The sequence below is a fragment of the Macaca thibetana genome, chromosome 15, assembly GCF_024542745.1.
Source record: "Macaca thibetana thibetana isolate TM-01 chromosome 15, ASM2454274v1, whole genome shotgun sequence".
NCBI lineage: Eukaryota > Metazoa > Chordata > Mammalia > Primates > Cercopithecidae > Macaca > Macaca thibetana.
Window position 1 is genome coordinate 66,823,751 of NC_065592.1, and position 22,379 is coordinate 66,846,129.

At 38.5% G+C, this 22,379-nt stretch overlaps 1 pseudogene; it reads left to right on the top strand.

Moving 5' to 3' along the window:
* Positions 1-3,060: 3,060 nt before the first annotated feature.
* LOC126937299 (histone-lysine N-methyltransferase SETMAR-like) lies at positions 3,061-6,840 on the top strand (annotated as a pseudogene).
* Positions 6,841-22,379: the final 15,539 nt, after the last annotated feature.

Here is a 22,379-nt window from a genome sequence, read left to right on the forward strand (position 1 = left end):
ATTCCCTAAATAGTTTCCACTCTAAAGTCAGAATTTCTGTGTTTTCTAAGAACATAAAATATTTAAGTTTTATTCACCTGTGACTGTTTGCTGTTCACATTTTTGTGGATTAGGGAAAAGTGAACACACGCATGGCTCAGCCTTCACTTTGCGTGTGCTAATATGTGGAAAAAGCTCTTGGTTCAAGAGTGAAGAGAGATGGTCATGATATCCAAACAGCAAACCCCCAATTTTTTCCACACTCCTTATTCAATTTTGTTATCAAAATAAAGCATTTTTTTTTTCTTCTGCAAAGCATTTACTTGTAGGGCTTTTATCTTCTCTTGTTACCTCAGATTTTTCCCAAAGAAGAAATCTAAACCCAATTAGGGTGAGTGAGGGGGGAGGGGGCAGAGTTAGGTGCCAGAATTCCCAGTGACTGCTCCCACTGGAACAGACCACAAGATTCTCTCAACCAACCCATTTTTTTTCCCCATTTAACTAATAGAAGGCTGGGGAGTGACCTTTGCAGGCCAGTGGGCAGGAGCTGAGAAATACTCACCCAAATAAGCCAGGATGTATATCTGTTTACTACACAGCATGCTGGCCTGGAGCTAATGACATTAATCCCCCTACTGCTTTTCATTAGGTGACAGACAGGGAGCCACACTTCGGAGGGCATCGACTGCTTCTCCCCATCAGCCAGCTGCGAAGAGGAGTCGCTCTGGGAACAGCGCCGCCCTCCCTTCGTTTGCTTTTCTTCCTCTATTATTCCTGACATGTTCACTGAACTACAGACTGCATATGTTTAAAAATAATTAAACGCGCTCCAAACAAATAGGCAATGTTTCCACGATCCCTGCAATGAACGTTCTGCGTGTTTTGACAGATTTTTCTGTTCGTTGGATTCATCAAGCAGCCTGGCTCTTTCTTTGCTGTCATTCCCGACAACCTTGCAGATAAACCCCCGGGGCAAACTCTTTGGCCTGAGCTCCTTTCTGGGCTCTGATCTTGGGCACAGAGAACTTCCAGCCTGAGAGTCCCCAGACCTTCAGGAGAATCCATGTCTGGGCTCCCAGGGCAGAGTGGTTCACAAACGGAACCATTAGACAAAAGGCAGAAGAGCTAAATAAATGTGGGGCTCTGTTTTTGAATGGCGCTGCTATATTGCACTGAGAAAAGAGACTAGAAGGACATGCTATGAGAAGCTGAAAGACACTACTGTGGGGCATTAGGACCATCCCCACCCCACCCCCTGGGGCAAATCCTGATCTTCTACATCCCTGCCTGTCACCCCCTCATTCTTATTTTTTTAAAATTAAAATTCCTCTATTAAAAGATGGAGATAAAGGAGAAGATACAGCTTATAAAACTACATAAAATACAGCATAACCAAATAGATTAAAACATGTATAAAGAAAGCTAATTAAAGAGAAAATAAAAACAGGTAAGAAAGACTTGGTGACTTTAGGGCATAACAAAGATGCTAACATTAAGAGAAGCCTAATTGTTTTCCCAACAGAGACAAAGGTCTTCCTCATACAAAGGATACACTGGGATACCATCAACAATGTCCTCATTGGTATTCATTCAGGAAAAAATTGATAGATAAGTAAGAGTATCTTTCTCTCTCCATATAGACTTACCACATCTTGCATAACTACTCTGGAGGAATTTGGAGGAGTAAGGAGTGTGTCATGTATATGTCTGAGTTGTCACAAAGGATGAGGGTGAGGGAGGAAGGGGAAGAGTAATCAATACAGTATGATTCTGAACATGGCTCTAATGGTCTGTCTTAATCCTTGGACAGCTTTAAGAGAAACCATAGGAATGGATAATCTTTATATCCTTAGGAAATATGCTCAACGGTGATTTGAATTAACATGGACAGCAATTAATGTGCAGGGACATTAATTTACCCATTGACTGTTCTAACAATTGGTGGTGTCCAAGGAAGTCTTAATATCATGTGAATATTAAAGAGCCAAGAAGAACCTGCAGGAAAGTTCAAGTTTCTCATCAAGGAGGGATTTTTTAGTATGCTGCAAAATTGTTTATCAAAGTAGTAAATTCTACACCAAGAATTGGCAAACCACAGCCTGTAGGTCAAATATAGCCTGAACTTGTTTTCGTGTGGCCTGTGAACCATAGTCTGGGCCTTTTTTTTTTTTAATGGCTGAAAAAAAAAATCAAAAGAAGAATAATATTTTATAACATGTGACGATTACTTGAAATTCAATTTCAGGATCCATAAATAAGATTTTATTGGAACCCAGCCAGGCCAGTTCATTTACATATTGTCCATGGCTGTTCTTGTACTACAGTGGCAGAGATGCAACAGAGACTGTATGGCCTACGAAGCTGAAAATACTTACAATGTGGCCCTTTGCTGAAAGAGTTTGCCAACCCTTGTTCTATACCATAAGCAATAGGTCATGACTACAATATTGTTAATACTTTTCCTGATTTCTAAACTTAAAAACAAGCTCCCAATTGTTTAGATTTTCTAGATGGCTATTTGATAATATGTACCAGATAACATAAAGCATGTTTGCCCTTTGAGTCATAAAGTCCACTTCTAAGGAATTTATCCAATACTGGAAAGTGGGAAACAGCGTAGATACCCAACAACACAGCAAATGATTAAATAAATTATGATACAGCTATACAGTGAAATGCTTTACCCATTAAAAGAATGATAATGTGTTATCAGGACAAAAATAAATTAGTGGAAGTATTCTGGTTGGGTGTGGTGGCTCACACCTGTAATCCCAGCACTTTGGGAGGTCGAGGTGGGTGGATCACTTGAGGTCAAGAGTTCTAGACCAGCCTGACCAACGTGGCAAAACCCCATCTCTACTAAAAACACAAAAATTAGCCAGATGTGGTGGTGGATGCCTGTAGTTCCAGCTACTTGGGAGGCTGAGGCATGAGAATCACTTGAACTCGGGAGGCAGAGGTTGCAGTGAACTGAGATAATACCACTGTACTCCAGCCTAGGCGACAGAGCCAGACCTTGTCTAAAAAAAGAAAACAAAACAAAACCAGTTTGGGCTTTCACTGTGCTAATTGAGAAAAACTATGGAATTACTTGGAGCCTTGAAAGGTGAGATTTACATTTAATGGGCATGGAGCTACTTTTTTTTTGTTGTGTTTTGTTTTGTTTTAAAAAAGTGAGTCGGGGAAAGAAATGGATCTGGATTACCCTAGACTGTTAGAGCTATGTTTGGGGTCTAAATGTATTGATTACTCCTCCCCTTCCTCCCTCACCTTCCTCCTTTGTGACAACTCAGATGTATTATGTCTACATACTCCTTACTCCTCTGGATTCCTCCAGGGTAGTTATGCTTTTGCAAGATGTGGTAAGCCTGTATTGACAGATAAACTCCCACTTATCTATCAATTTGTTCCTGAATGAATACTGATGAGGACATTGTTGATGATATCCTAATGTATCTTTTGTATGGGGAAGACCTTTGTCTCAGTTGGGAAAGCAATGAGGCTTCTCCTAATTTGGCAAGTTTTTTAATGCCCTGAACTCACCAAATCTTCCCTAACTTCCCTCTTTCTATCTTATCCTATTTCTCTTTAACTTTCTTTATACGTATTTTTGTTTTATTATGTTGTGTTTCATGTAGCCTTATCAACTGTACTTTTTCTTCTCCTCCTCTTTTTTTCTTCTTCATCTTTTAATAGAGGAATGTCAATTTAAAAAAAATCTTTTTCGGGGGAAGATAGAAAGAGTAGGATATATTAGTGTGTGTGTTTCCTAGAGCTGCTATAACGAAGTACTACAAACTGGATGGCTTAGAACAGAACTTGATTGTATTCCAGTTCTAAAGGCCAGAAGTCCAAAATCAAGATGTTGACAAAACCATGCTCCCTGAAGATATTAGGGAGGATCTGTTCCAGGTCTCTCTTTCTCTTTCTCTCTTCTTCTCTTTGCCTCTCACAACTTCAGGTGTTCCTTGACTTGTAGATGTCTTCTTCCTTCTTTTGTGTCTCTTCACATCATCTTTCCTCTCTCTCTATCCCCCTGTTCAGATTTTCCTTGTATAAGGACATCAGTCATATTGAGTGAGTTAGAGCCACCCTAATGACATAATTTTAACTTGATTACCTCTGTTAAAACCCTATTTGCAAATAAGATCATATTCTGAGATGCTGGGGGGTTAGGAATTCAAAATATGTTTTTTGAGGGGGACACATTTCAACCCACAACAAGCAGGCACAAATGAAAAAATTAAAGCAAACTGGATTTTAAAAGGTAGAGATGAGATCTTCTAGGCCCTTCAAAGAGAACTTCAGTGAGACAACTAGTTGAAGACAGTGTTTAGGCTGTTTTTCTGTGTCATGCAAATAATTCCTTCTTTGTATTTATATTTTGCTGCCCCATTTCTCCTTTGACTTTTCCTTTTCTTTCTTTTTCTTCTCTCTTCTATTTTTTAAGAGGGAATATACCCTCTTGGTATAAAATTCAAAAGGTCTAAAAATGTAAATTTACATATTTTACAAAGTAATGCAAGATTTATTCATTTTATAAATATAAAAAATATGTAATCATTTTAGAAAAGTTTTAAAATACACCGTTAGAAAAGCACAACAAAAACAATAAACTTATGCACATTTTCAAACCTAACAGATCATCACTGCCAATATTTTGGGTTAATATTTTAGTTTTATATATACAATACAGTCAGATATTTTATACAATTTATATTATTTCATATACCATTTTCTAGTCCTTTTAGCACTAACAAGCATATTATGAATATTTTCTCCTGTCACTAAATATCCTTCAGAGCATGAGTTTTTGTAGTGCTCTGTGAAATAAATATACCATAATATTTCAAAGTCTTTTGTGGTATATTTAGATTACCTTCAATTTTATAGTACTATACAAATAATTCCTTGATTAACATATTTGTAAGTAAATCTTGATTTAACTCCTTGACTACTTTTAAATTTTCCTCTAGAAATGAAACTGCTAACATTAAAGTGTAAATACATTAAAATGCTCTGGATAAATGTCAAATTATAGCCAAACATCCATCATGGCCACTAAAAAAGTCTCAATAAACTACCTATTAAATGTCTAGTTTTATCACATGTGACTTTCCTAGTGTGTCATCTAAGACAACCTAATTAAAAGTTACTCCCTTACGTATTATAGCTACAGAAGATAATTAGCTACAAAATACCTATAAAATGTCTCCAAAAATGCTTGTTTTACTTCAGAAAAGTTTATTTCAGAAAAGTTCAGACAATATTTTTTTCACACAGTAATCTAGTGCATAAAAATAAAATGTCCAAAAAATGTACATCAGAGTTTACATGAGTATGGTGGTTTCTAAAACAGATGCAAATCCTTTTAACTCTCCTCCCATTGAAAAGTGCAGTCTATCTTTCCTTTCCTTCTTCCTGGTAGACTTGCAACCAATTCCACCAATAAAGGATGGTGGAAGTGACACTGCAACTTCTGAGGTGACACTATGCAAAGGCCACTTGGTTTGCAGCTTCCACCTTGCTTTACTGGAATACTTGGTTGTCATGGGGGAAGTATTCCTTGAGCCACCATGTTGGAGAGGGTACCTATAGACACTTGGACCTATAGTCTCAGCTGAGCTCAGCCTTGCAGCCACATCCACTGAGGTGTCAAATATTAGGTTGGTGAAAACGTAATTGTGGTTTTTGCATTTTTGAAATTTGCCATTTGATATTGGAATACATTCTGAAACAAATGTGGTTATGTTATACATCACATTAATGCACATTTCTTGCTTTCTGTTTTTTGCCAATGAATTATTACTGCTAATTTTGTATTTATTTTAGACTATAGAAATGGTGTGAGACAAAAAGCAAATTTGAGTGATTTTCTTATTCAAGTTCAAAATGGGTCATAAAGCAGCAGAGACAACTCGTAACATCAACAATGCATTTGACCCAGGAACTGCTAACGAACGTACAGTACAGTGGCGGTTCAAGAAGTTTCACAAAGGAGATGAGAACCTTGAAGATGAGGAGCACAGCAGCCGGCCACCGGAAGCTGATAATAATCAATTGAGAGTGAATCCACTTACAACTACTCGAGAAGTTGCCGAAGAACTCAGTGTCAACCACTCTATGGTCATTAGGCATTTAAAGCAAATTGGAAAGATGAAAAAATTTTGGTAAGTGGGTGCCTCGTGAGCTGAGCAAAAGTAAAAAAAAAAAAATCGTCATTTTGAAGTGTCATCTTATTCTTACTCTATACAACAACAATGAACCATTTCTCCATCGGATTGTGATGTGCAATGAAAAGTGGATTTTATATGACAACCAGTGATGACCAGGTCAGTGGCTGAACTGAGAAGAAGCCCCAAAGCACTTCCCCAAATCAAACTTGCACCAAAGAAAGGTCATGGTCACTGGTGGGTGGCCTGCTGCTGGTCTGATCCACTACAGCTTTCTGAATCCCGGTGAAAACATTATGTCTGAGAAGTATGATCAACAAATCGATGAGATGCACCAAAAACTGCAATGCCTGGAGCTGGGATTGGTCAGTAGAAAAGGCCCAATTCTTCTCGACAAGCCGGACCACACATTTCACAACCAAAGCTTCAAAAGTTGAACAAATTGCGCTACAAAGTTTTGCCTCATCTGCCATATTCACGTGACCTCTTACCAACTGACTACCACTTCTTCAAGCATCTCGACAACTTTTTCCAGGGAAAATGCTTCCACAACCAGCAGGATGCAGAAAATGCTTTCCAGTAGTTCGTCGAATGCAGAAGCACAGATTTTTATGCTACAGGAATAAACAAACTTATTTCTCATCGACAAAAATATGTTAATTGTAATGGTTCCTATTTTGACCAATAAAGATGTGTTTCAGCCTAGTTATAATGATTTAAAATTCACAGTCCAAAACCACAATTACTTTTGTACCAACCTAACAAGAGCCTAAAGAAGTCATCTCGAAGCAAATCCTCCAGGCCCAGCTGTGGAAGTCCCCAAGGCATTTAAATCTCTCCCAGTTGAGTCCCCAGATATTAAGAAGTAGAGGCAAACCATCCCTGCAGTGCCCTGAATTCCTGACATGCAGAATTTCTTACTAAAATGGTTATTTTTTAATGTCACTAATATTTGGGGTGATTTGTTATGCAGTCTTAACACCAACAATGATTTTTTTGACATTCTTTACATTGAGAGATTACATATTCAACTCACTCAAAGTAGCTTCAAATAATTTAGATACAACGTTAAAAGATATAAAGGCAGAAAATGCCTTTGTTTTGTCCCAGTGGAATTTATATGATCCAGCAACAGACTATTACCATGAAATCATACTTTGATGCTAGGATTCTAGTACAGACGCTATGCAGAATAATAAATAGCCAAGAGTTGAATCCAAATCTCTGCAATCTGGTTTACATTGATTCTCATTTGTGAAATCAAATGGGAATCAATAGCCGGGCATGGTGGTGGGTGCCTGTAGTTCCAGCTACTCGGGAGGCACGATAATCACTTGAATCTGGGAGGTGGAGGTTGCAGTGAGCTGAGATCACACCACTGCACTCCAGCCTGGGTGACAGAGTGACACTGTCTCACAAAAACGAAGGAAGGGAGGAAGGGAAGGAGGGTGGGCGAAAGGAGAAAGAAAAGAAAGAATAAAAGAAAGGCCCAGACTTGAAACTTAAACTTATAATTCAAGAAAAGGACACAGGTTTTAGATTTAATGCATCTATAATTTGAGCAAACAAAAGCTTGCTCTGAATTAGCTAAAGCCAGTAAAGATGATTAAATGCTCAATTTTTACCTGGTCCAAAGTATCCATTCCAAAGACAGTATTAAGGAAGGAGAGTTGGCAGGGGAGTACCATGATAGATTTTCTATTTCATGCCCTGTGGATCAATTTTCCTCTAGACCTATACACGATCTTCTGTGCCACCAGATTCTGTTTTTATATAACATTGTTGGCAAGTTTTTGTTTTGGTTACTCTAGCAGTTGCAAATAATGGCCTACAGGGAAGTACTGTTCCATCAGATTGGCCATCAATCCTCTTATTGAGATTCCTGTAGACAGAGTGAAAGGAAGCCCTATTAACCATCCCCTTTCAAAGACGACTTACTCTCATGAGGGCCATTTAAATAAATAAAAATTAAATTAATAAGGTAAAACCATATACACAACCATGCAAGGCATGTCATGACTTAAAGGCTTTAAAGGTTAAGACATAATTGTGTTCTGCTTGCCAGGGAGCCAGATCAGGACTAGAAGAAAAAAAAAAGCCTGTTCATTAATCTAAAAGTTCAACAGCAGCTCCTCCACTTGGGAATATCGCTGTGCCCACTGACAACTTCATGATTGGAGGCAGGGTCCACAGGGAGAGAAAAATTATCCATGACCTTCCTTTGCCTTCAATGCTCTAGGAGGACATGCTCTGCGTGTCTGCCCTTTCTTAGGAGATGCAGACCTCAAGAATAGGCATGGGTGGTGGGAGAGAGCAAAGACTTTGGAGTCAAGAGGACATAACTGTAAAATGGTACAATAATAATGGTACCAATCTCAGAGAAGAGTTATAAAAATAAATGAGATTATGTACAGAAAGTGGCCAAGTGTGCTGACTCATGCCTGTAATCCCAGTGCTTTAGGAGGCTGAGGTAGAAGGATCTCTTGAGGCCAGGAGTTCAAGACCAGCCTGGACAAGATAGGGAGACTTTATCTCTACAAACATTTAACAAAATTAGCCAGACATGGCCAGGCGTGGTGGCTCACTCCTGTAATCCTAGTACTTTGGGAGGCCGACGTAGGTGAATCACTTGAGGTCAGGAGTTTGAGAGCAGCCTGGCCAACATGGTGAAACCTTGTCTCTATTAAACATACAAAAAATTAGCTGGGCATGGTGACACACGCCTATAGTCTGAGCTATTCGGGAGACTGAGCACAAGAGTTGCTTGAATTCGAGGGGCAGTGCCGAGATCGTGCCACTGCACTCCAGCCTGGGCGACAGAGCGAGACTCAGTCTCAAAAAAAAAAATAATAATAATAATAATAATAAGCCAGATATGGTGGCAGCATACCTGTAGTTCTAGCTACTCAGGAAGCTGAGGCAGGAGAATGGTTTGAGCCCAGGAGTTTGAAGTTACAATGAGCTATGATGGCACCATTGCAGTCTAGCCTGGGTGACAGGATGAGAAGCTGTCTCTCTAAAAAGAAAAAAAAAGGGAAAGTGACTATCACATTGACTGGCAAGTAGTGTGATGTTAATGTTACTTCCTACCAAGTGCTTGATATTCCAGTGCATCCTTGACATATTCATATGTTGATTCAGTAAATATTTGTTGAATTTCTCTAATGTGGCAGATCTTGTTCCAAAGATTACATAAATTAATAAAGAAAACAGCCTTGCCCTCAGGAACCTTATCACCTAGATTTTGATAAAAGTCTGAAATTTGAAAAGACTTTGGGTTAAAATTACATATGAATCCTGGGAGAAAAAGAGGGTTTATCATATTTCCCCTGAATTATTCAGATCAGCTTCTTCTGGCCATATGGAGGTTAAACACGCCCATAGCATTTATTACTGAAACTTTTTTTCCATCCTAATAAAACTGCTTGAGTAGAAAATTCCTTCTACATAAGCTCATTTCATATATTTTTAACAGACAGCTTGGAAAAGTGCAAGTGTGTATGCATCTATTCTAGGCAATTGAGTTAATAAAACATCATCATTACTATTAGTAGTCGTCTTAAGATCATGAGTCAAACAGTAAGAAAAAATAAAGGCATGTATCCACATATTAATGGGTCACTATTATCTAAACACATATAAAACAGGTACTGTATCATATTCTAGGAACACAAAGAATGCTTCCTGTTGTGGAAGGAAAGATTTGCATACAAGTTTACATATAATAGAACATGCTGCTACAGAGATACTAAGTACAGAAATCAGAAGCACAGGCATTAATTTTTCTCTGGGGCAGGGTGCTAGAGGATATGGCATGGGCAGCAAGGGCTGGAAGACTGGAGAATAAATGGCATTTGTGTCTTGGTCTTGGTCGACAAGAGAAGTTTGTCAGCTTGACAAAGGGTGGACTGCGCAGAAAGTTTCAAGCTGAAGCTACAACATGAGCAAAACACAAAAGTATTGCTTTAAACCTTGCAATGTCCCTGTGAGGCCGATTTAATTATCCTCACTGTAGAAAACAGAAACTTTGAGAGAGTCTTCAGAGAGAGTTAGTTATACTGCTCAAAGAGGAAGCGCCAGCATTCACTTTGCCTCCACTTTGGCTGACCCCAAAGCATTTTCTTTCTCTTCTCTATTGAGTTGTGTCTTTGTTCACAGAGTAAGGACAAAGGTACGTGCATATATATTATGGTTTCATAAAACTGCTATTGTACTGTTAAAGAGCCGAACCTCTCTTATCAGGTACTGATTTATCATTTAACCCAACAAAACAGTAAAGCCTTTTCTTAAGACCTCAGACATAAATTGAACAATCAATGAGTACGTAGTATTCAATAAGTGGTTTTGCATGAAATCCAAGAGGATGCAACCTCAAATATCTACAGAACAGAAGATGGGTTGGGGGATCCAGAGTAGACTTGAATACCCCTGCCCTAGGTAAAGGTATAGCTGCTACCCAACAAATGCCAATTGTTGCCATGAAGAATTGTATCCCAAGGTGATCAGATCTGATTTTTTTTTTTCAGAAAAGCCAAAAACATAGATTTTATTTGACATCTCCCCATTTTTAAAGTTTGGAAACTATTTTTTTAAAGAAACACCCTAGAGGCCAAACAAAATGTTACTAGGAATGTGACTATGAGGTGCCTATTGAAAATGTCTAGCTATTTAAATTGCATTGGCAGGTAGCGGAGTTTAGTATAAAGGGAGCTGGGTTTGAAGTAAACTTGGGGTTCCACATAAGTGTTCAATAAACATCTGCCATCTAGTATTTTATGGGCCTTCTGAGATCTCTGGCAACTTTCTGTCCTTGTTTGTTGCATTAAATCATTTATCTTGGCACTTAAAAGAGAGTACCATGCTTCCTGACTGGTCTCTTGGGGCCCCTTTAGTCTCCCAGTTTTTGCCATGGAAGCATGGTCCTGCGCATTTGGCAGGAGCTCAGGTGACATATTAAGAGTTTGCTTATTGGCCAGGCTCAGTGGCTCACGCCTGTAATCCCAGCACTTTGGGAGGCTGAGGTGGGAGGATCATGAGGTCAAGAGATGGAGACCATCCTGGCCAACATGGTAAAACCCTGTTTCTACTAAAAATACAAAAAAAGAAAAATACCTGGGCATGGTGGCACATGCCTGTAGTCCCAGCTCAGGAGGCTGAGACAGGAGTATCACTTGAACAGGGAGGTTGCAGTGAGCCGAGATTGCGCCACTGCACTCCAGCCTGGCACTAGAGCAAGACTCTGTCAAAAAAAAAAAAAAAAAAAAGTTTGCTGATCAAATTCTGCATAATCCTAACCTGGTCTGTCTCCTGGGAGAGACTGTGGTTGCAGCTGCCTTTGTGGTAGGGTCTGTCTCCTGCTGGTTCCAATGCTGACTTCAAAAGAAACACAAATTATAGCAATTGTATAAACATACCATCAATCTTAAGTTTGTGACCAAATGACACCTACAAAGGTGACTCCTAGGAGATAGACCAGGAAGTTACATTATTTGTGCTGTGAACTTTCAATTAAATCAAAGAAAATGGTCAAGAGTCATCAGAGATTATGCAATACATATGCTATGTGATTCATACAAATTGTATTACCTCAAGAACCCATAAGGGTAAAGGTTATAAGACATCTTTCTCAATGATTTGGATGATTTATGGCTGAAACCAGCTAAAGTTAGATTTGGTTATATAAAAAATACACACACAGCTTTTACATAGCTCTTTCTACATGCTAAGTGCTGTTGTAACTGCTTTATTTATTTACTCTTTATAATAATAAAATAGGAACTACTGATATCCCTACTTTAAGGAGAGGCACTGAGTCAAAGAGAGGTTAAATAATTTGCTCAAGGTTGCACAGTTATTAATAGATTTGAACTTAAGCAGTCTGGTTTCCAGAGCTATTCTGTGCTTATGTGTATACTTTAGTTTGATGTTTATTGCATTATTTGGTGAAACCAATCTCTCATACAGACATGACAACGGGTCAAAGTGTTCAGTATTATAAGTTCAAAATAGAAGAAACATTTAGGAATGGATTAAAATATCCCTTAATATCAGAGATCCTGAATTTTGGTGGTCCTTAATGTATGCAAGGCCACAATATATAGTGGTTGCTGGATCTGGGCTACTCTGACTTGAAACCAACTATGTAGCAAACCAGTTACTGACTGTTGCATAAAATGGAAAATAAAAAATATCAATTTCAACCTGTTAGAAGTGTTGACTTACAGAGTGTTTGTGAAACTCTTAAAGCTGGGCCAACACATAGTAAATGCTCAATAAACATTAACTATTAGTCATCCATTTATTTACTCATAAATCATGTACAAGGTTCATAATATGTCTGGCATTGAACTTGGACAGTAGAGGATGCAAATTTGAGGAGAACAGAGCTTCTTCCCTGACAGGGTGTATAGTCTAAGAGAAGAGACAGGTTCATAAAGAACACTATTTCACTCTGTGATCAATTTCATGGTAGAGGTGTGTCCAGAGAAATACAGAACAGCGGGGAAGAGTGGTCTGTTCTGTCTGGCAAGTTGGGAGGACTTCACAATGGAGTGATGTATGATGGCTGTATAGTTCCTCCCCAGAAATAAAGTCTGAGCTACGTAATGGAACCTGGAAGTGCCCTGTGTCCCAGAGGGAGTGGTGAGTGATCAGTATGGACCAAGCAATGGTCTTACCTGTGGAGCAGACTCACCAGCTAGCGCCAGCCCACTTCAAACCTTCATGATGGCACCTGGCTACATTTAGTACACTTTAGTTTTAAAATAGTTTTAGGTTTACAGAAAAAAAAAAAAGAGCAGCTAGCACAGAGAGCTCCTATATACTCCCTCCCCCTTGAACATCATATATATTTAAAACACTCCACAGGCAATTCAGATGCACAGCCTGGGTTCAATATTCTTGGCTAAAATCTAGAATATGAGAGCAGTGTGTTTTGGAAGTGGAGGGTGCTGAGAATGGAAAAAGGGGAATGAGTCAGATAAGTGAAAAGACTGGCAAGGTCAAGGTCAGATAGCAACATATCTCATTAAGCCCTGCCAAGGGAACTTAATCCTGAGGACAGTAGACAGTCCCCGAAAGGTTTTAGGCAGAAAAGTGAGATTTTCTGATTCATGTTTTAGATAAATAGGGCAGTGAAACTGTGGAGAATGAATATAATTATATGGAGAGCCTATGGCGTAGTGGTTAAGCTACTGTGTGGTGAAATTGCCTAGGTTTATTCCAGATGTTATAAAAATGTTAAAAGAGTTTTTTAAAGGCAATAGCTGCTGAGTTGTGGCTTCATCTTTGAAGGTAATTATCTGATCACACACGCAATCACTGCATATTCCTGGGGAATGTCCTTAGATCTGGGTGCAAGCTTCCAGCGTTGGGACCTAAAACAGACTATCAAAATTTGGAAAGAGAAGTCAAGCCATAAAGCTGCACTGAAATGGATATTAGAATAAGAGGGGTCAGAGTGGTGAGCTAGAAGCTGGGTGGGGAGCCAAGTAGCTGTTGGACAACAAAGGAAGGCAAGAAACATGAGTGGAGATGGTTTGGAGAATCCTGGGGTTAGGGTATCAATGCTTGTGCCAGCTCTGAAACATGTCCCATGTGCATGTCTTCCTGGGGCTTAAACAGGGCCATGATGGGACCATGATATAAACTGGTGAACAAGATGCAGAGGTTTTTTCAGTTAATGCCCAGACTGAGGAACAGTGTTAACTCTCCAAACGATATAAAGGTAATAAAATTCCATTGCTTTCATTCTTTCAGATAAAGCAGTAGCCATCTATCTTTAAAGAGTTCGTATCCTTCCTCCCTTGCGATGGGGTCAGAAAACTCTTTTCACGAACATCTGTTATTTGTAGGGAGGAGTGTAATCATTTAGTTTCTGCTTTCTCCCCGGAGGGTGCTGTCACATTTTTCTGAGGAGAAGCCGCCACACAGCTGAGGTTCAGGGTCTTGCCCAGGGTCACACTGTGCGACAAGGTTAGAATAGGGTTATCATTTACTGTGTGTGCCCACTCTCGGTTTGGTTCACTAGTTCACTCTGCTTGTAATCACGGCAGCCCATGGAAACAAAATCAAGAAAACGTGATGCCAGACAGTAGCCAGAGATTTCAGAAGTGGATAATCATCTGTTCTCACTGTGTCTCTTAGAAGCAGCATCATGTAATAGAGACAGTTGGGCCTCACCATCTCCTGGACCAAGACTGTAACTCATAAACCACTTTAGGCACACAATCTGCCCAGCTTCCATTTCCTTCTTTTAAAATTTGTGTGATGTGTGTGCAAAGCGTTCCCCTTTGTAGTCTGTCTTGTAGGGAAATGGACACTCTCTCACCCCACTGGTGAGTATGAAAACCGTGACAACTTTTCTTGAGGGCAATTTGGCAGTATTGTTCAAAAGCCCTTAAAATGGGAACTGTCCCAGAAGTTGCACTTTAGGAACAGACAATAAATAAGATGGGCATCAAGTTTTGTGTATAAAGATGCGCATCCAAGCATCACGTTTTGTAGCAGACTAGAAGCAACTTAAATGTCCAACAGCGGTGTAATGATTAAATAGGATCTGGTTAAAATTGCAGAATGGAACTCTATGCAGCCATTAAAAATGATGATGCAGAACAGGAGTTGGAAAACTACAGCTCATGGGCCATGGTAGCCCGCAAATTTTATGGGAGCAGAGCCACACCCATTATTTACATATTGTCATGGCTGTTTTTTGAGCTACTACAGCAGTTGTGCAGCTATGACAGAAACTATATGACTCTCTTTTACATCTCTTACTATCTTTCTAATATTTATTCGAATTTTTCCTTACCCCTGAAATATTATGACAACTTTGTTAGAACAAAATCTTACAGTGATGTTGGTTGCAATACACAGTGTTTATTCAAAAAGAGCTCACCTAATATATTAGCCAACACCAGTCTTAAGCGTAAGGATTCGCCACTCCTCATTCAGCTGGCCCTCTAGGAGCAACTATAATCAAACTGCCTGCAACCAACAGTGGGAGTTGTGGCATATAGACTTTCTTTCCTCTTTACCCACTGTTGACTTCCACCTTTTCTTCTCTATTTGGCTAACCCCGAGAAGGGTAGAAAAAAGCACAGAGGACAGGCGAGATGGCAAAGAAGGACAGAAACATTCTTACTCAACTGGTGCTTTTAAAAGATGGCTTCACTGCTGGCCTTGGCAGATTGACTCATTGTTGGGTACATGTGTGTTTTGTTTCTTTACAGAACCAAAAGGTGATGGAACATCCCGTGATGCAGACAATTCGTTTTGCTCCAGCTGTACTCCCCTTTCTTTTCCTGTGGCCTTCCATGTGGACTGTCTCTATCTGAGTCCCCTGTCCAGCCCTTTTTTAGGGTATCCTGTTGGGCAGGATTTGAAACGTTTCACATTTGGCTTAATCCTCCACCTCTACCCTGATGTCCCACAGTAAATATTCATGCACATTTCAGCTTGACACACTCTAGGCATGCAGCTGACTCCAGTGTGGCAACAGTTCTTTTTTTTTTTTTTGCTTCACTAGCTAAACAGCTGGATGACTCATATCTGCCTTTAGATTTTCCAGGTGGATGTTGGACATTGGCACATTCTGCTCACCAAACTCCTGCATAAGCATAGCAAGACCCAGAGTTTCCTTGACAACCTCTCTCACATGCATAAGGGGAGAGGCAGCTCCTCTCTGCCTCCCTTTCTGAGAGGCAGTGAATCGGTGAAAACAACAGCATAGCCCACTCCCGGCAAGTCCTCGTCACAAAATCCCAACTGCCCATTCTTTACTGGTGAGTTTCCTAAACAGGTTTCCTCCATGACAAATCTCTCTGATTGCTGTCTTAATAGGAGATTTTTGTTTCCCCCCATTTGTATTTTTAATGGACACATATTACCTTTCTGATAAAAATATGTGCCATATTCTGTTTCATTTTTAAAATGTCACATTCAAGTCTTTGACCATCTTTTGTTCTTAATACTCACATCTATAAAATGGGCTAGATAACACCATCATTGCTCAAGGTGTAATAGCTATTGGTTTATTTAGCTGAAAAAGTGTGCAAGGACTATTGAAAAAAGAAAGGTTCATTCAGAAACATGCGCTCTTTTATTTTGTACACATCTTACAGCATAGGATTTTCTTCCCCTGGTGTATCTAGAAAGATCAGCCTCAGCTAAAAAAAAAACAAAACAAAACAAAAAAAAAAAAAAAAAAACACATATTCCCCTAACTTACTTACTGCTTGTTTCCAACTCAAGCTAATTACTTGAACAGCACCTTTCACAGGAAAAAAGCTGACACAAGAAACTGGACAAGGTCTGTGTCTCAAGTGCTCTGAGGAGAGAGCAGTAAGTAAGGTGCTCTGCACAGCTCAATAATTTGCACCACAGGAAAGCCATCCTTCCAAGGGCAGGCAATATGTCTGCAGTATCCTCCTGGAGGAAGGAGGGCCAGGAGCTCATCTTTATGGCTTGAGGCTTGAAAGCTGCTTAACTGGGCGGAACGCCACCTCCTTGCCATCAAAGCTGTCCACCTGGCAGTGAATCTCAATGAGACAGCTGACTGGCTCAGCAGACAAGTTGCCTTGCCAAGGGGATGAGAACTTAACCAGAAGGTCTTTCAGGAAATCTGTTTAGGATGTGGGGGATGAAGAGGAAGAGAAGGAGCATTCATCCCCTGAATGAGGCAAATGAGGAGTAGCTGTTCTTCGGTTACACAAGCCACTTCGAGCTTTTCTGTGCCCTTAGCTCATTTAGCCCTAAATTTTGTAAGACTCTGATTTTAGATTCTGATATTAGCATCGAACATTGAGAGTCCTTTGTGACTATAGTAGGAAAGTGGGTTCAATTCAAAAACTGAAGCTAAGAAAAGACCTCAAAAACGTTTCCATTTGAAAACAACCAATATGAACAAAAATATTACAGAGAAGGCATGAAGCTATTCATTTTTAAAACTGGCTGTTGAAAAATGCCTTGGATTGTTACTTTTCACCAAAGGTTTAGAATTGTAAACCTAATAATTATGATAACTCCTATTTGCCCAGTCCTTGCTAAGTGCCAGGTACCGTATTCAGCACTTTATACAAATGCTTTCATCTAATGTCTTTGAGAACCTTATGGGTAAGTCTTCTTAGCTTCACTCTACAGGTGGAAAAACAAAATTCAGAGAGGTTTTATACATTTTCCACAGACATACAGTGAGTAATAGAAGAACAAAGAATCAATCCCCAGTTTATCCCAATTCAAAGCCTAGACGCTTACCCACCAGGCTGCACATACTGAATTTGCTGGAAAACATAGCACCTTATCACATAATGAATGACCAGGGCTACAAAGAGAAGACACATGTGTGGGGACACATGTGTGGGGTATAAGAATATTCCATCAAACTACTCCCAATTTATCCTCCATTTGTCCCATGGACCTGAGTGTCTGCTCCCATCTCTGAATCTCTGGTGTTCATCATATTCAGAAAAACCTGCATGTCCCCTGAAATAGACTCTCGCAGGTGAGTTAAGACAACAGCACACCATTCTGTGCCTTTTCCATAGCTTCTGGTGGTGGGAGGAGGGGAGAAAGACAGAATGAATGACAGCTGAGCATAGTCTTCAGAAAGCCCAGCGCTCTACCTGTGGCTCTGGGTTATGACAAGACAGTTTCTCCTCTGTCCTTGAAAATAATGAAAAATTATTCATTTTTGGTCAAATTTTATATATATAGCTATTACAAAGTACTATGTAACTTGTCTTCTTTAGTGACGCCTCTGTTTTATTTTGAATTGAATAAGATAAAATTCAACAAAAGTAATAAAATAGCATGGTATGAAAGAGCTTCAGATGGCATCTCCAAAAAACAAAGCCTACTCAGACTAAATGGATATTTGGAAGCAGTATTTGGACACAGCTAAATGGGTCAAGGCACAGGCCAAGTTTGACTCCCAGGCTCACTGTTTCAGGCTGTGTAATGTTGGAGGAGCAAGTTAGGAAATTTAAATCGTGTCTTCCTCATATGTAAATAGGGGCAATAGGAATTACCTAATAGGTTTGCTGTGAAAAAGATACATGATATGATCCATATACAGCACTTAATATAATAGTTAGCCCATGGCAGATAATCAAAGCCCATGCACTATTAACTGGTCTTGTTAGTCTTGAGGGCTACTCTAGTTTGAAGAACTGAAAAAAATGTACCTTCGGCCTAGAAAGCTGCTTCTCACTCATTCTACCGGCTTAAAAGTTAAATTCAATATAGAATTGACTTCTTCATTTCATCATTGAGGAATGACTAGGAAGGAATTAACCTCCTTCTCTTCCAAGGCTGGGTTAAGTATCCATTCTGGGTGTTCCCATAGCACCTTGCCCTAACTGCTATTGAAATATTTGCCACATTATGCTAAAATGGACTATTTAATCATCTGCCATTGCCTTGAGGGCAGAGCCTGTATTTTATGTTTTACCTCCAGCATCTACAGCAGTGTTTAAAATGGTTTACAAAACAAATATTTTCAGAAAGAATGAATTAGAATTTGACGAAGTGATATATGTGACAATGTTATTAGGAATATTGTTATACTCCTTGGGTATTTTTGTAGCATGCAATAATGGCTGTAACATACAACTATTCCCACTACCTCTTTCTAATAACACTACCAAAGAAAAAGTCATTTAACCAGTTGCTGTTTAAGTAAAAGGATGATGGACATCTTCCCATAGCAGAGCTTCACTAAATGAGCAATTTTATCTAACTTTTTTCTATATCAAACAATAGGGTAGCTGATTTTAAAAGAAAACAGTAGATATGTAACCACCATTAAGAGCTCATACAAAAGCCACTTCTGGTAGTGTCTAAGAGGCTGACCACAATTTCTATGCTGATCTCATGTAGGGAGAGCTGCAGTAACTGAAGTCACGAATACTTTTTAATGATGATGACATTCGAACACTATTTTATCATTGTGATGCTGAAAGACGGAGGATTTTTTGTGAATTCTTTATTGTGGACTCTTTCTCAGTTTACAGCATAGATCTCTGGGCTTTGGAAGGGTCTTATTTAGTCTTCTTGGGCTGCAGATGGGAGCGAGAAAAAATGGCCACTGCTCTGGAGTGAAGGGCAGCGAAATGAGCCAAGGCTTTGTATCTGCTCATTACAGGCGCAACAGTTATGCAAACTAAGAACCCAACATTTTACTAAAGTGATGCCAAAAATCCTGTCCCACACTACAGCAAATGTTTGAATCTGCAGAGAGCCTATGTAGAATAAAATCAATATGCTATTGTTGGAATACATGTCTTTTGATGAAATTGGTGCTTAAAAATGCTTTGGACAGTTATTTTGAATGATCCTTATCTAATAGCAAATTGGATATGCATTTTCTCTCTATTAGAGATAGAATTCTTGAAAACGTTCTCTTTTTTTCTCCTCAAAAATTCTGTTGGGAAGAGATATGAGATGAGGAGAGCAGGAGTGAACAATATTGTCCAAGGCACTTTCCTCACATGTAAGATAGTTATTTAGTATCTCTGTTTTAGAGATGAGAAAACTGAGATTCTGAGAAGTTAAAAAAATTTTAATAAATATTTGAAGCAAATATTTGAACTCAAGATTGTATGGCATCCACGTTTATGCTCCTTTTACCAAACTAGGTTACCTCTTGGGAAAGGTGGATGTAGCCTGAGGTTTGGTTAAGTTACTCTGATTTTTAATTTCTCATTCTGTTGACATGAAGTTAATCACAACCTCAATAACAAACTATTAAAGTGTAATCTGCTTCATTGTAGGGGAGATGAAAACTGGTCAAGTACATGCTGGGTCTTATGGTTAAGATATTTCTCATAGATTTGGGAGTCCCTTTGTTGAAGGAAGGAATAAATGAACAAAAAAGTAGTCTTCTAGCCTCTAGGTTTTCTTCACATTTCCTAGTCCTAGAAGTTGTATCTAAATTCACCAGAAAGTTCCTGCAAGACCACAGGGACTAATGATATTGATCTTTCCATTTTTGTTTGTAGCATTTGGTGACAGTTCCATTTATCCCTATTTTCTCTTCCTTCTTTATGATTAATCGACTACCTATATTCTTTTAAGATTACTGCATTGTTTGCAAAATCTTATAAATTAAAAATTTATTTTTTGCCTCCTTTAATAATCACTTGCCCAGGACAGATTATTTCAGAACACAATTATACAATAGACAGTATTAAAATCCCACTAATTTGGTCACATTTATTATTCTGTGAAATTCTACTTGCCGAATTAGGACACAAATAATACAGCCATGAAGACATATCTGGAAAGCAAATTTCTTACATTTCATCTGATTGGAGTGGGTATCTGAAGAATAGTCACACACACACACACACCAGAAAGAAAGAGCAGGTGTTAGGTGATGAAGAGAGGGTAAAAGAGAATCAAGTTTAATTTGAACGAGGAAGTCCCACCAGGCCTGTAACAGTTGGGGACTGGGAAGTCCAGGCAGGTGTGAGTCATGGATGTCTAATATAAGTGAAGCTGTAGGTAATGCATGCTTAATACATTTATATTTACATTTTAAACTACTAGCTTGTTGGGCATTTGATTTTTGTTTGGGGGAAGGTAGGGATCCAACTTTATTTTCTTCCAGAAGGAGAGTCAATATTCTTAAAGTCAGTATTCTTAGAGTCAATATTCTTAAAGCCATTGTCTTAAAGACAAAGCACTAAGTCTCTTCCACCAAACTGAAATGCTACTTTTATAATATAATAAAATATACACTTTAATCAACTTCTTGACTCTCTCTTCCCTTTCATTGTTCTACCTGCTTATTCATGGACCAAAATTGTGGTCTATGATCACATTTGCTTAATTCATTTGTATACTGAAATAACAATTATTGAGTGCATGCTATTCTTCTGGCATCGTGTAGGTCCTGGGAAACATCACAGACAAAACCCTTCCCTCTGGAATCTTAGATTCTGAAGAGTCTTAGTGTCTGGTACGGAAAGGATCCCTCTTCCATTATTCTCATATGTCATAGATTTCTTGGTAATCACCATACACTTATTTTCTAAGTGAACCTTTAAATCACTTTGTCTAATTCTAATAAAAAAATAACCTTATTGGACTCAATTTCTTTATTAATACGAAAATAAATACTTTTATTTTAAAGCATATTTTTGGATCCCAGGACACCGGATGTCCTTTGATGTATTCATTTTGTATGTAATCATATTATCAAATCTCTTATTAATGCTATTAGCCTTTTTCAGTCTTTTGAGTTACCAGATATGCAATTATATCATATGCATATAACATTGTTGACTTTCTTTTCACTGTTAATACCATTTATTTAATTTTACTAATTTATTACCTCAGACTTTCCCCAAACGATGTTGTTTAAATTAATGCTGTTTTCTTAGCTTCTGCTTTTTAATGCTCATGGTTTTAGTATTTATTTTTTGATACACTGTGATTATACATATTTATGGGGTACAATTTGATGTTTTGACACATATGTATATTGTATAATTATCTAATTAGGGTGGTTAGTGTATCCATCACCTCATGTATTTAACACATTACTGCAATAAGTGTGGAAGTGCAGATATCTCTTCAACAAAAATGATTTCATTTTTTTGGATATACACCCAGTAGTAGGACTGCTGGATCATATGGTAGTTCTGTATGAATTTTTTAGGGAACCTCCATACTATTTCCATAATGGCTGTGTTAGGTTACAGTCCCACCAACAGTAAGTGTTCCCTTTTCTTCACATCCTTACCAACACTTGTTTTCTTTTGTCCTTTCGATAATAGCTATTCTTACTGGAGTGGGGTGGTATCTCACTGTGGTTTTGATTTGCATTTCCCTGGTGGTTAAGGATGTTGATCATTTTTCATATACCTGTTCACCATTTGTATGTCTTCTTTAGGGAAATGTCTCAAAAAAAGATGTTTGTCCATTTTTGAACTGGGTTATTAGTTTATTTGCTGTTTAGTTAAGTTTCTTACATATTCTGGATATGGATCTCTAGTCAGATGAATAGTTTGTGTAGCATTTTTTAATATGATATTTGCTACTGGTATTCTTTTAGAAGTCTTTGAACTTCTATTACATTCTCTTCTTGTTTTTTAAACTGGGAATTTTGTTTCTAAATTAGACATGGCAGCTATTTTTTAGGAGATAAATAATGTATTTTTGTTTTTTTTTTTTTTTTTCATTTAACTTATCAATTTGATAGGTTATGTTCTGATATTTTCTAAT